At 35.5% G+C, this 13,725-nt stretch overlaps 1 long non-coding RNA gene across 2 annotated transcripts; it reads right to left on the bottom strand.

Moving 5' to 3' along the window:
• Positions 1–2,766: 2,766 nt before the first annotated feature.
• LOC127128040 (uncharacterized) lies at positions 2,767–4,380 on the bottom strand. Of its 2 annotated transcripts, none has more exons than XR_007805630.1 (2): positions 3,589–4,380; positions 2,767–3,029 (listed from the first exon to the last, which is right to left on the bottom strand). It is a non-coding gene; the product is annotated as an uncharacterized LOC127128040 (long non-coding RNA). The 2 variants fall into 2 exon arrangements; XR_007805632.1 differs by having other exon boundaries at positions 3,306–4,380.
• Between the last annotated feature and the right edge of the window lie 9,345 nt (positions 4,381–13,725).

Here is a 13,725-nt window from a genome sequence, read left to right on the forward strand (position 1 = left end):
TCCGGCCTTGCCTCGACCTCCTAATCACGAATCCAACATCTAACTTCTCTAATTTCTGACCTAGATTCATAACCGAAACCAATCCCTCAAGAACCCTAAAAAATCAATCTAAAATACACCTTCCTGAACAAGATTCGAGGTTCCTCATGATAGGGTTTTGCAACAACGTGGTGTAAGGTTTATCATATCAACCAAAATGCAATGAAATGACGTAAGTGGACCTACCTCCGAAGCTGAGACTTGCTCTGACGAGTGTTGATCGGAGAAGATGAAGACGGAAAATTACTTGTTCAAACAGGTACAATATTGCCTTTATCTTATTCTGATTTGCTTGTTTTCCAATTCTTCTTCTTCCAAAATTCTGTAGTGTGATGAGGTTAAGCTCTCACTTCTTGAAGCTTTAATGTGAAACTTCAATGTAGTTTTTAGAAATTGAGCTTTGAGTGTGAGAGGGAGAGGATTAAGAGAATTTTAGGAGCTTGAGAGTGGTGAAAAAAGGGGGGCTCTAAATGATGATGATGATCATGGTTAAATAGATGTTAGGCTTGGAACTTAGGTTTGGAGTTAGTTAGGTGAGGTCTGGAGTTAGTTGGTTTGAACTCTGTAAGTTACTCACTGAGTTAGTTTGTTATGACCTTGAAAGTTGTTATGACTGGTCATTGCAGGTCACAACTTGAATGGAATTATGCTTTAATATTGACTAATGACCTGCTATCTATTTGGCTCAGGTGTGGATGACTTGCAGTTGTAGGTAAATGGAAGTTCAAGTGTGATGCCATGATATGTTGAACCTTCTGTGAGCCAAACTTTGATATGGGTTCTGTTATTCCCTTGTTTTGCTATGCATTGCCAATTGATAGTTGTTTATGAATTTTGTTGCACTTGTTTTGCTACAGATTTAATGGATTCACAATGTGTTTGGTTGAAGCTTAATTATGTATTGAACTTGTTATTTGAAGTTTCATCGAGTGTTTATATCGAGACCTGTTGTGACATGGATGAAGTTCTGCATGATGCTTCAACTGACTCATGGTTTTTTCTAGTGTTTATGTAGGTGTGCATTTGTTTTGAATGATTGACCTGCGATTGCACCTGTGGGCACACTCCTGGATTTCAGTTTGGCACACTTTCAAGCCTCGGCCATACTCATGACAGAGGTTCATGTTTCAATCCAAAGGTTCAATTCTCACAGCATTGCAACCAAGTCTCATGTGCATCTTGCCCAAGTGTTAAACCTGACTTATCCATTTGCAAAAAATTATGTAAAACAAGCAATGAGTCGACTCAAACAGGGGATGAGTCGACTCAAACAAAGGATGAGTCGACTCAAACAGAGTTTATTCCAGGGTTGAGTCGACCTATGACTTGACCTGTTCGGACCCGTGGCGAAATGATTCAAAGGAAAATGGGAAATGAGTCGACGTAAGGAGTTGGTGAGTCGACTCAAACAGAATTTCCCATAATTGGGTTGACCTGTGACTCGACCTACTCAGATCCGTATCAACATGGTTCAAACGAAAATGGGAGATGAGCCGATGCAAGGATTGGATAAGTCGACTCAACCAGGTTTTCATGAATTGGGTCGACCTGTGACTCTACCTGTTCGAACCCGAAGGTTTTGCTTCGAGTCATGAGTCGACTCATAGAGCTGAAACTTCCAAAAATGAGTTTTGTAATGTATTATTTATTTTTTTTGCACTTTTTTGTATGTAATGAATATTTAATGGATGAAAATGAGTGGAATTGGCCAATTGAATGAAAATGAATTGACTTAATACATGAGCATGTTACTTGAAATGGATTGAATTTTGGGCTTCTATGATCACGATTTGAGGTTAGGTATGGATAAACATGACCTGTATGAACTAATTTGAAAGTGGATTGAAATGACTTGCATAAACTCAAACCAAAGATCCGCAACTGACACATGAAAGAAAGAAATGTGGACCTTAGCAAGACCAAGAGGTATAATGAGCTAGGGCCTGAACAAAACCTATGGGTCAAGCAATAATGGCATGACAATGACCAGATGAACGATGGAAGTAGATGAAAGTTATGAAACCAAGGACTCGGGTTATGTTTAATAGGCTCAAGCACCTATGATGGAACCACAACCAAGGAAACAAAATGAATGGACCAAGCACATGAGGTTGAGTGTGACACATTGAGTGAAAGATCACATGAGATTAGGGTTAGGAGCCACCATTAGGATTTCCATACCCTGAGGAATGCCATAGTGAGGTCTTCATGAATGTATGTCGCATAGCTCAAGAGATTAGGGTTTCCAACATCTCCAGAGGAAAAGTCAAGCCTTGATTAAGGTTTTATGAGGCATAGTCTTCAATCCAGGTCTTTGAATCGATCAAGATACTTCTCAAACAAAGTCAAGGCTCCATGATCCCCATCCTTAGGAGATTAGGGTTTTAGAGGCCTCTGAGCCTTGGTGCAAGTCCAAACCGAGCATTTCCAATTATTGCACAAACAACCCCCAGCCCCACAAGCCAAGCACTTGGAATCCATGGTAATGAATAGTGCTTATGCATGAGTTATTAATGTATGCAATTGAACCCTGGTCAAATGATTGGATAGAGATATAAAAGGAGTGGGGAGGCAAATTTTGGGATACAACAATTACCAATCATTAGCATTCACATTTCCAAACAATTTCAATTACAAACCAACATTTAAACGCATGTTAACATAGAATCCATTCAAGCATCATAACATTTCATCACACTAGCTATGGAAGACCTAAAACAACAATAATGCATTACTAACTAGCATCCAATGCTCACTACAAACTATTTGATTTCACAAATTAACTGCATTGACAAACATTCATCACATATTCATTGCTTCATCATTTTAACCAACAAGCCAATTTTAATAACCATTCTGCTTTGGTTTCGCGAAGAAAGGAACCAATTAATTACTAACAATTTGGCTCATAATAATATAAACGAAACCAAACAATTCTGACCATTTGAACTCCACCCTCCAATGTAGCCTAAACCGTAAATACAACCAACCTGCCAACAAACACCAAACGACAACAACATCCGATCATTAGCAGTATACCATATACAATTGAGTTAACAACTTAACACCTTAACAAATCAAACTAATTCTCAAGCATGGACATGATTAGGAAGTCGGTTATGGCGAAAGAACAAGATAAAAAGCCCAATTCCAGAATTCATTAAAAGTCGGTTATAACCATCATTTCTTTTTTTTTATTTTCTTACTGAATCAAGTGCTCTAACTTTTAACAGCCCAACCTTAACAGATTTTAACTTGAAACTAACCTAGCCATTTTTCAGTTGAAAGCCAAATTCACTTCTTCACAATAACCTTTAAATTCACTTGCAGGAAAGGAAGGGAGGAGATCCAATTTCAGTGTTATCTCACAAAAGGAAATTCAGTTGAATTTGAATTTCAATAAAATAACTAATTTCCTTTCCAACCTCCTAACTGTTTGGACCAACCCTAACTAACCTCTTGTATCTAACTGCATTTGGCCAACTGAATCATACCTCAATCATAAAAAGTGTAACAGAATTGCCAACTAGATTTGGATTACTAACTAACCATGATTCTTATATATACTTCATGGCAGTTCAGATTGAGAGGCTTCTTCAATCATTCTGCTCCACTCTTCGATCTCCATCACTGATTCACTCCTCATCTTCAAACTTCATCCTTCATTCTTCTAATTCCCTCTTTAATACACACGGTAAATTCCACGATTCTGTAGACCTTTTTGGAATCTTCTCAAACTTCACGAATCACCCTGCAGAATCCTATAACCACCCTAACAGGACCTTCAAGCCTCATGAAAAAACCCACGGAAGCGATAACAGAATCATGACAAAAGAAGAAAATAGAGCCGGAGAAGAAGAAGACATAACACACCAAGAATTTGCACAAACAACAACGCACGTGAAGAAGAAGATCAAGTCGAGGTGAATTCATTAGCTGTGCAATCTGGTGAGTTCTCTTTGATTTCGTTCCCATTTTCCATTCAACTTTCGATCACAGAGAGGAAACCACCGAGAGAACGTTAATTGAGGCAATCTTCGGTGAATGGCCTTCCGTCGCGATTGAAGGAGAAGCGGCGGCGTGTGCTTGAAGTGCGGAGGAACATTGAACGTTGAATGAGGCATTTTTCTGCGAGTATACTTTCTTCGCAATTGAAGGAGAAGCGACGGCGTGTGCTTGACGTACGGCGGAACATTGAGCGTTGAGGAGACATATTTCCATTAGAGTACATAAATGCTTTGGACTCGGGTAGCATTTGTGTCATCGAACCTGAATTGGCCATGGTTGGATCCGAGATTAGGGATCCATTGTGCGTATGTGTGGTTTGGGTCTAAGGCCAAAACTTACTGTATGCACCCCATTCCTTTTGGCTTGGGTTACTTCTTTTTTTGCAAGAAAGATGTTGGGCTTAAGGTCCATTCAATGCACAACATCAATCCGTTTGCACCCCTATTCAGGTCCGTACTCCCGTAACCACTTGGCGTTGGGCCTTTTTTTCTTATTTTCTTATGTTTGTTTGCAGGCAGGATTCTGGGCCTAAGGCCCATTCAGAAAGCCACCCCCAATTGCCCTTGGAGCCAACAGCTTAGAGCTATGGGCCTCTGCTCTGAGGCCCATCTGGATCCCCATTTCCTCCATTGTTGGGCTCGTTTGCTCTTTAGGATTTATTCTTAGTTTGTAGTTTAGATAATTAGTGATTAGGAGAATTATTTAGTCTTGTTTGATTAGGTTGACCCAATTAGAATTTGATAATTAGGGCTTAATTCTAGATTAGTGACTAGAAATTGTTAGAAATACTTTAATATTAGAATTTAGTTAGTGATTAAATTAGTAGGACAACTAACTAAAATCTTTAGAAATATTTGTAATTAGGGTAAGAGATTAGAATTTAATTGAATTAATTGACTTTTAGAATTTAATTGAATTAATTGACTTTTAGAATTTAATTGATTTAGCTTAATTTCTAATATTAGAATAATTTTAGAATTTGATTACATGGTAGGCAATAGTTAAATTTTAATTAGAATTTAATTTGTATTTACCCTTACAGGTTTCTTTTTGTTATTTTTAGCCATATAAATACATGTTCGCTCTAGAACTAGATTTTTACTTAGAATTTTAAATAGTTGTAATCAAGTTTTTGACTAACAAATACATGTTCCTTTAGTAATAGCCTATGAATTTAATTCTAACCCTTAGATTAGGATTAGTCATAATTTTCAAGCTAAAATCAAACCCTCGATTCAAGTTGATCAAAAGTAATTTTGATCAACTAAATCCTTTGATATTGTATAATCTCACAATCTAAATTGAGTGACCAAAATACCATTGGTCACTTGATAAGACTTTTTTTTTGTAAGTTGTGGAGCTCGAAGCCTCAAGTCAGATCTTCAATCAAATCCTCAGTCATACCAAGCAGTGGATAATACAAAGCACATCAAAGGTGGCATCTTCAAGAGTTTGTCAAATCAAAGTTAGAATTGTGTGGCATGAGCCTTAAGAAATAGATAAGGAATTGTACTGGAGAATTCCTACCCCCATTCTGAATATCTTTGGGAATGGGACGAATGCCGCAACTTCTCATCATATTCACCTTTATTCATAGACTTTAGCACAATTCAAATCATACGATTGGCGAGTCTCTCTCCTAACAATGCAATGCAACAAGCAAAGGACTACATCAACAATTTATCAATCATGATCCAAGTTTTACGACATGAGCCTTAAGAAATGGAAAAGGAGTGGGACTGGAGAATTTCTACCCTCATTCTGAATATCTTTGGGTACGGGCCGTTTGACCCAGTTGCTCATTATATTCACCTCTATTGATAGACTTTAATACAATTCGAATTGAAAGATTGATAAGGTCTTCATCACCATTACAAGAAACAATAACAAAGACTCTCCTCCAACAACTTGAAAGTTAGGATGAGAATTACATGTCACGAGTCTTAAGTAGTAAAGAAGGGATGATACTGGAGTTTTTCTACACTCATTCTGGATATCTTTGGGTGCATGACGCTTGGCCCATTGCTTATCGTATCCACCTTTACCCATAGACTTTAGTGTGGTTCTTATACAATAACTATCAAGTTTATTCCATTCTTTCAATCAATCAATTACTCCTCTTGCCTCTTTAATCATCTTGTTTTCATCCCTAGTAGGCTGAACTACGATTGCTCTAATTTCCTTATTGAACTATAAGGATACGTAGGTAGGAGAACCTAGATTCTTAGCGAGATACCCTATTTATTAATCAATCATTATTCATTCATCAATCAAGACCATCTTTTTGAGATCAACTATACTTCTCCTTGGACTCCATGTACATCCTTTTAGGACGTTATAGTAGCAGTCCACCTCATCAATCGAGAGTTGTTCGGATCATCCCCAAACATTTAATTCATTCTTTTTGGTCTTAAACGTTGTTTTACTCTTCAATTCAGAGTTTATCTCTTTCATGGATCCAAGATATCATTCTTCTTTGATCTCGAACTATTTGTTCCCCAGCCAGTGATATAATGTTCCTTGTACACAACAATAATTTCTCTTGTCCCCCGCATATACCCTTTTAGGACGATATAGCGGCAGTCCATCTTGAGAATCAAGAGTTGTTTGGATCATACCCAAACATTTAATTTACCTTGTTTTTGGCTTTACCCTATAGTGGCAGCCATGCTAGCCCATGTATTAGTAAACGCCAGTTTTACCTTTGGTTCCAAGTTCCTTCCATTTGTGGGTTCCCTTGATACCATTTTGTTGGTACTAGTTATACTTTTTATCACTTATCTCTCTCTTTGTTCTCGTGGTTCCACGAACTACGATTGCTCTGACTTTCTCATTGCACGATGAGAATACGTATGCACGACGATGCGAATCCTTGGTGAGCATATTTATAATTATTCCTTCTTCCGCCTTAGGGCACCATTCATATCTTTCACGATCCATTATCTACTTTCGATCATTGAATCGTTCACCCTAGTGACGTACTATTTCTTTGACACCAAAATATAGTTCCTTTAGAATTTCGTATATACCATTTTAGGACGATATAACGGCAATCCGCATTTGTCCCTAGAGTTGTTTGGTTCATACCTAGACATTTAATTCCTTCTTCTTTTTTTGGCTAAATACCATATAGCGACAACCATGCTAGTCCACGTATCGGTTAACGTTGTTTCCCTCTATGATGCAAATCCCATTTCTCCTATGGATTCCAATACACCTTTACCTTTGGTTTCAAACTATACCCCTTCAGTCACTTGTGACTTTGTTCACTTCATTCCGTCCATCTTCACGATGCATTCATATTCTACCTTCATTCACTCCATGTGATATACCCTGTTTTTTGAGCCAAATACATTATCCCTTTATGCTCCATTTTGTGTCACCTTGTGAACCAAGAGTTATTTGGATCACTCCCAAACACTTAATTCCTTGTTTTTGGTTTTACCCTATAGCGGCAGCCATGCTAGCCCACGTATCGGTAAAGCCAGTTTTACTCTTGGGTTCATATTTCACCCCTTGTTGGAGTTCAAAACACTATCCTTTGGTTTAGACCATACTTTGATCACAGTTCTTTTCATCTCCCATCACTAGTTATTTGAACTATGGAGCTTTGAATTTCTTATTGCACTATGAGGATACGTAGGCATGAGGCCCCAATCCTCACCAAGCACTTTATCTATTCCTTTTCCTTTCCTATTCTTTTGCGAGTAATATTTAGATATCACACTCATTCGAGCGAGAACGATAAAAAATGTTCCCATGGAGTACCATGTATGTTAGGGGTGTTAATACCTCCCCCCCTGCATAACTGACTTCCTTACCCAACATATCTCTTTCTCCCGGGTTTTATTGATGTCTTCCCTTTCCTTCGGGAATAAATAAAGTTCGATGGAGACTCTGTTGTATGTTCGAGCGTGCGATATGTTCGGGTATATTTATGCTAACTTCACTAACCACTAATCAAAATAGCAAAAATATGTTTTATTTTCCTTAAGTTTATTGTGCAAAGTAGGGTTTCTCATCAAGAACATCAAGCATAATTCCTAAGCTAGGGTTTGTGTTGGTTCCTCAACAAAGTGTGTTCAACCATGGATTCTCAAGGAACTTATATCTCAAAGTTTGATCTCTAAGGTCCTCAAGAATCTTTCAATCTCATTTTTATCAAGAGCATCTCAAAGCCTTGTTGCTCATTTCTCAAGAAAAGTCAAAGGTTCATGTGTTTATTTCCATACCTTATTTAACAAGCTACCTCAAATTTTGAGCAATGCAATCAAGATACAATCAAGAACACCTTATTTTGAGTTCATATGATCTTCCATGTGTTTTGAAATTCAAGTAAAGTCTAAGTACACATGTTTGTTCCAAGGGGTTTGACCAAAAAGTCAATAGTTTAAGGTCAAAGTTCCAAGGATCACAACTCCTTTACTTCTCAATATTTTTTAATGCTTCTTTTTGAATATGACTCTTCTCAAAATCCTCTACAACTTATGTTTGCATGACAAGATCCAATTATGCTTGTAAGATCATCAAAGGTTTAGATACATTATAGGTCATTTGTGGACTTAATGAAATTTGACCTATTTTCAAGTGATTTTTCCTCAACTTTAAAAGATCATAACTTCTTCAAGTTTCAACATTTAAGGCTGATTCTTTTTTCACAATTTCATTTGTGACACCCTCCACAAGTTTTCTTCAAGGATCAAGGTCAAAATATGCTTGGAAGGCCATGGAATTCATTGAGACATTACAGGTCATTTTCAGCCACAAAGCACTCGAATTTTTCTAACTTATGTGATCCGTTTTTCATGCCAACTTCAACATGACATAACTTTGTGCTCAAACATCCAAATGCAATGTTTCTCGGCATATTGTAATCTTTTCCATGATGTCAACACATTACAAAAGGAATGGGGTCAAAAAGCCTCCCGAGTAGGATGCCCCATTGGGTTGAACATGGTAACTTGGAACTGAAGAAATTACCATTGTCCGAATTTTAAACTTCACTAATCTCAAATCCAAGCAAAATTATCATGTGCTTTGTATCTAAACATGTTTAATCAAGTCTCCATATGTTAATTGGCCCTTAAAACACATTATTTGGCTGAGTTTTGATGAGTTTAAAGTCACACTTTTCTCACATTTGGATCAAATTCGTTTTGCACGAATTCTGCATCATTCCACATGTATTTGGATCCAAACACATTTCCTATAATAGAGGAAGTTATTGCATTCATTTCCAAGCTTTTGAGAGCCAAGAAATCTCTGCTGCAACTTGAAATTTTTCCAGAAAATTCAATTACCATGTTTTGAGTTTCAGCTTGTTTTAATCCAATTTCTTGATTCCATTAGCATCTTTGGAATCCTCTTTAAATTTTGCAACAATTCCCAAGCTATGAGACCTTCTGAAGTGCTCTAACCAAATCGAGATTCATCAACTTCTCTAACCAGACACGTTGGACATTTGAAATGTTCTGATTGGTTGGATTTGAATTGGATTTTGTGTGTTGCTCGCAGCGTATTCCATCGTGCTCTCTAACCTAAGGAGTGTTGGATATGCCACGTCAATTAACAAAGGGTGATCCAACACTCATTATTTTTTCTGATTTTATTTATTTTTAATTGACTTTTTTTAATTCATGGTAATTTCATTTTTTTATCCAAAAAATCCCAAAATAACTTCTAAAATTCGCTTTTATTTTTCTTCATCTGATTTTTATTTTTTCACATTTTATTTCATTGATTTTCTATTTTTCATGAATTTTATCTTTTCTCCTTTGTTTTAATTGGTTTAAAAATACTTTTCTGCATTTTTGAATTCTAGAAAATTATTACATGTTTCTTATTTTATTTTCAACCTTCCATAATTTTCTTGGCCATTTATTTGGTGTTTGAGAAGGACTTTATGGATTTGTCATTTAATTTCTATTTTAAAAATACTTTTGTTGCATCTTTATTTTATTTAATTGCATTTTATATTTGTGTGACCTTAGTGAACTATTGTTGGCCTTGGATCATGATGGTTTGAATCATGAGTCTCATCGAACTCAATGGATCTTGGATGTTGATGGGGTGAAAACTCTAATCCACCAAAATGGATGATTGATTTTGATGATGACTTGATCAAACTTTTGGTCTAATTTGGGTGTGACTTCTCTTGTCTCCTTCTTCTTCATCTCCTTCTTTTCCCTTTGATCAATTGGATGGTTTGTGTCCATCTTGTTCATGATGTATGGGTTGGTACTTGATGAACGTTCATCATTTCAAATCTACCTTCTAAGTGATCATTGATCATTTAAGTACTTATGATTGATGCATAAGTTTGTCCTAAGTTTCATGAAGTGTGGATTGAAGTAATGGACCATCCTCTCAGCCTTTGTGCTTGATCATCCCCTTTCTTTCTTTTTGTGTGGCATGACTTTAGGAGAATGATTTACATATAATTTATCTACCATGTATTAACACAAACATTATTATTGACCGACCTCAGATAGTTGTGACTTCTACATAAGTCCAATTACGATTGTTTAACATAACGCTAAATTTGTCCCAAAAGAAAAGACATTTTTATAAGTGAGATTGTAAGTCTCCTACTTCTCATGGTAATGTGTGAAAATATTGCTCATTTTCCATTTGTGAGAGATATTGACATATTTGTTGATTTTATCCAAGTTGAGCCCTTCTCATAAATGATGTATAGGTTCATATTTTCATGTTTGTGGGTGAATAGTTGAGTTTTCTCCAAAAAAATGACCAAACCATCCTTCATTATAATTTCTAACCTCATTTACTACCATTTTTACTTGTATTAACTTTTATTTCCAAGTCATTTGCTTCATGCTCTTTTACTTTATGCCATTTACTTTATATTTTATCTTTAGCATTCCATATCATATTTTTTTTTGTGATCTTGTCATTTGTTCTTTGTTCATTTGGACTTTTTCTTTTATGTCCTTTTAAAGAAAACACTAATAAGAAAAAATCTAAAAAAGAACTTATTTCTCCTTAATCATGGACTTGTGGTTATTATCCCTAGCAATGTTGTGGAGTTATGGACTTAGAATTAGGACATTGACCTTTGCTATGGGACTTGTGATTTGAGACCCATGAATTCATCTAGTACCTTTGACTTGGAATTTCCTTTTGAAGACTTGGTTGAGTTACTTTGGTTTCATCTGATACCTGGATTTTATTTGCTTATTTGGCTTGCTTGAGGCTTAATCCAAAGGAAAAAATTCTTGCTTGACTTATGTCATAAGGCTTGCTATCTCTTGGTTAGATCTTTCCTCCTTAGCTTTTACTTTATGCTCTAGGATAATATCTTCTTCTCCCCCCTCTCTTTAATTTTCAAAATATTCTCTCTTTTTCAAAACCTTTTTACTGTCTATCTTGAACCACTTTCTCAAATAAACCTTGACTTTTGTCAAGTGATTTTTTTTTAAAAAATCTTAATAAATGCTAATCCATATTAAGAATATTTAGACCAGCTTCAAAAGACTAAAAAATGTCTAACTCATTTAAATCTCTTTTGTGCCCTTAGTGCACTTTTCCTTTTAAAAACTTTTCTCAAAGTTTAGACGTGAGTCATTTTCATAGTTGAGATATAATTCTCCTATTACCATAGTATTGATGACAAATCTTTTCCATCTGTGAGAGATAGTGGTATATTTCTTGATCCTTATCCAAGTTGGAGTCCTTCTCATGATGATGCAAAGTTCTCATACTTATGGGTGACTAGTTGAGTATTCTCGTTAAAATGAAAAAATGTATTTCCATTAAAAATGAATCAAAACAAACACCTCTGTTATTTTTACCACAAACCACGAGGTTTTGATCCTTCATTGCACTTTGTTGGTACGTAGGCATGAGACTTCAAAAGTCTTGTCAAACACAAAAATCATTAAAAAAAACATTTCTTTTCCAATCTCTCCAACTTTTACAAACAACATCCTTTTCAAACCAAAATGTACACATTTTCATAGAGGTTCCCATGGAGTACCATGGGTGTTTAGGATGTTAATATCCTCCCTTTGCATAACTAACCCCCAGACCTTTATCTCTTTTATTAGTTTTGTTTTAAAACTTCTTCGGATTTTGTTTGTATTTTTTCCCTTTTCCTTTGGAAATGATAAAAGCGCGGTGAGGACTCTTGCTTTGTGAGTTAAGTTAATCGATAGCTTAATCTCAATATTTTACCGCTATAGTGGGGATCAACGACAATTATGGTGAGCTCTTCTTTAGAAGTGGGGACCAGGAGCGAGTATCTGACTTCAGTAATGGTATTAATGAAGAGTTACTGATTCAATAGTGGGGATCAGTGATGATTATGGTGGGATCTAGTTCAGGAGATATGGCCAGGAGTGAGTATGGACGAAAACCAGTAATATATCTCTAATGTCCAAATTGGTATCACATGCATTGAGTCGAGATTGTTGATCACATTGCATACATAAAAGTATTGTGAATTGTTTTGTTGTTATGAATACGTGATGTATTTGTTGATTTGTGTGAATATAAAACCCTTGCTATATTTTACACCATTAATATATTTGAGTGTATTCTTACACTTGTTTGTTTTTTGTGGTATTTGTGCTCTTCTAAAGTACAGACAATCATGAAGAGAAGTAGCTGCTTGAGCTAGAAGACAGTGTTGAGACCTCTTTAGTTATTATTTGTTTGGATTTTTAGTGGAGTCACTCTGATATGTAGCATTGGGGACAACTTTTCTATATTTCTTAGTTACATGTCTTATTCACTTTGAAGTTGTTGAACCACTTTGTTATTCATTTGTTATTGAGAAGTTATATGTCAAACTTTATTGTTTTCACTATGTAATTCATAGAATTATATTTTGTTGGTTTTTATGTTTGTTGAAACATGCATGACACTCTAAGTATTGAGTTAAAATTGAATTATTTTAATAAATATTGACTCGGAAAATTAGGGTGTTACAAGTATCATGTTCTCTGTTGCTCTAAACAAACATGTCGTCTCTCTTGTTCTCTAATTCGTAAATCTCCATAAAAAATTAGTCAAAAATCCATTTATGCTAAGACCTTTGAACCTAAGCATGTCTTCAGCGTGTATGGAGTCAAAATGCTCCAAGCCATAAAGTGGGGAAAAAGGTACTTCAACGAATCCAAATGATTACATCTTTGACTTTCTTGGAAATAGATTGATATATGATAAAAGACAATATGATCTATTAGCTAAAGATGAAATTTTCCAAAATCTGTTTCAATCATTAACAGGTATTAATTTTACAACTTTCCCAGCAAATTATTTGTTGTAACAATTTCCTGAGTTTTAGTGAATACGGTAGTTTACCCATACTGTCTGTTTTTTTTCTTTTTGATTGCTTTGTTCCCATTTAACTTTAAATATTATTAATTGACTATATGCTTAGGAAATCATACTTCATTTAGGGATATGTACAAGAATAATTAACATGTTGATGTTTTATGGGATTGACATACTGCATAGTTATAAAAAAAGTTAACAAAATAGTCAGATTTATGATTACCTTATCAATAACTATTACGAAGAAACTTACAGTAATGCTAGAGAACATGCACCAAATAAGTACATATCCTTATCCATATTCTTCCAGTAATAGGTGTTGTTGTTGTGAATATTCATATAAGAATGGGTCTTAATTCACTTTTATGTTACATGTTCAAC

The sequence above is a fragment of the Lathyrus oleraceus genome, chromosome 3, assembly GCF_024323335.1.
Source record: "Lathyrus oleraceus cultivar Zhongwan6 chromosome 3, CAAS_Psat_ZW6_1.0, whole genome shotgun sequence".
Taxonomy (NCBI): Eukaryota; Viridiplantae; Streptophyta; class Magnoliopsida; order Fabales; family Fabaceae; genus Lathyrus; species Lathyrus oleraceus.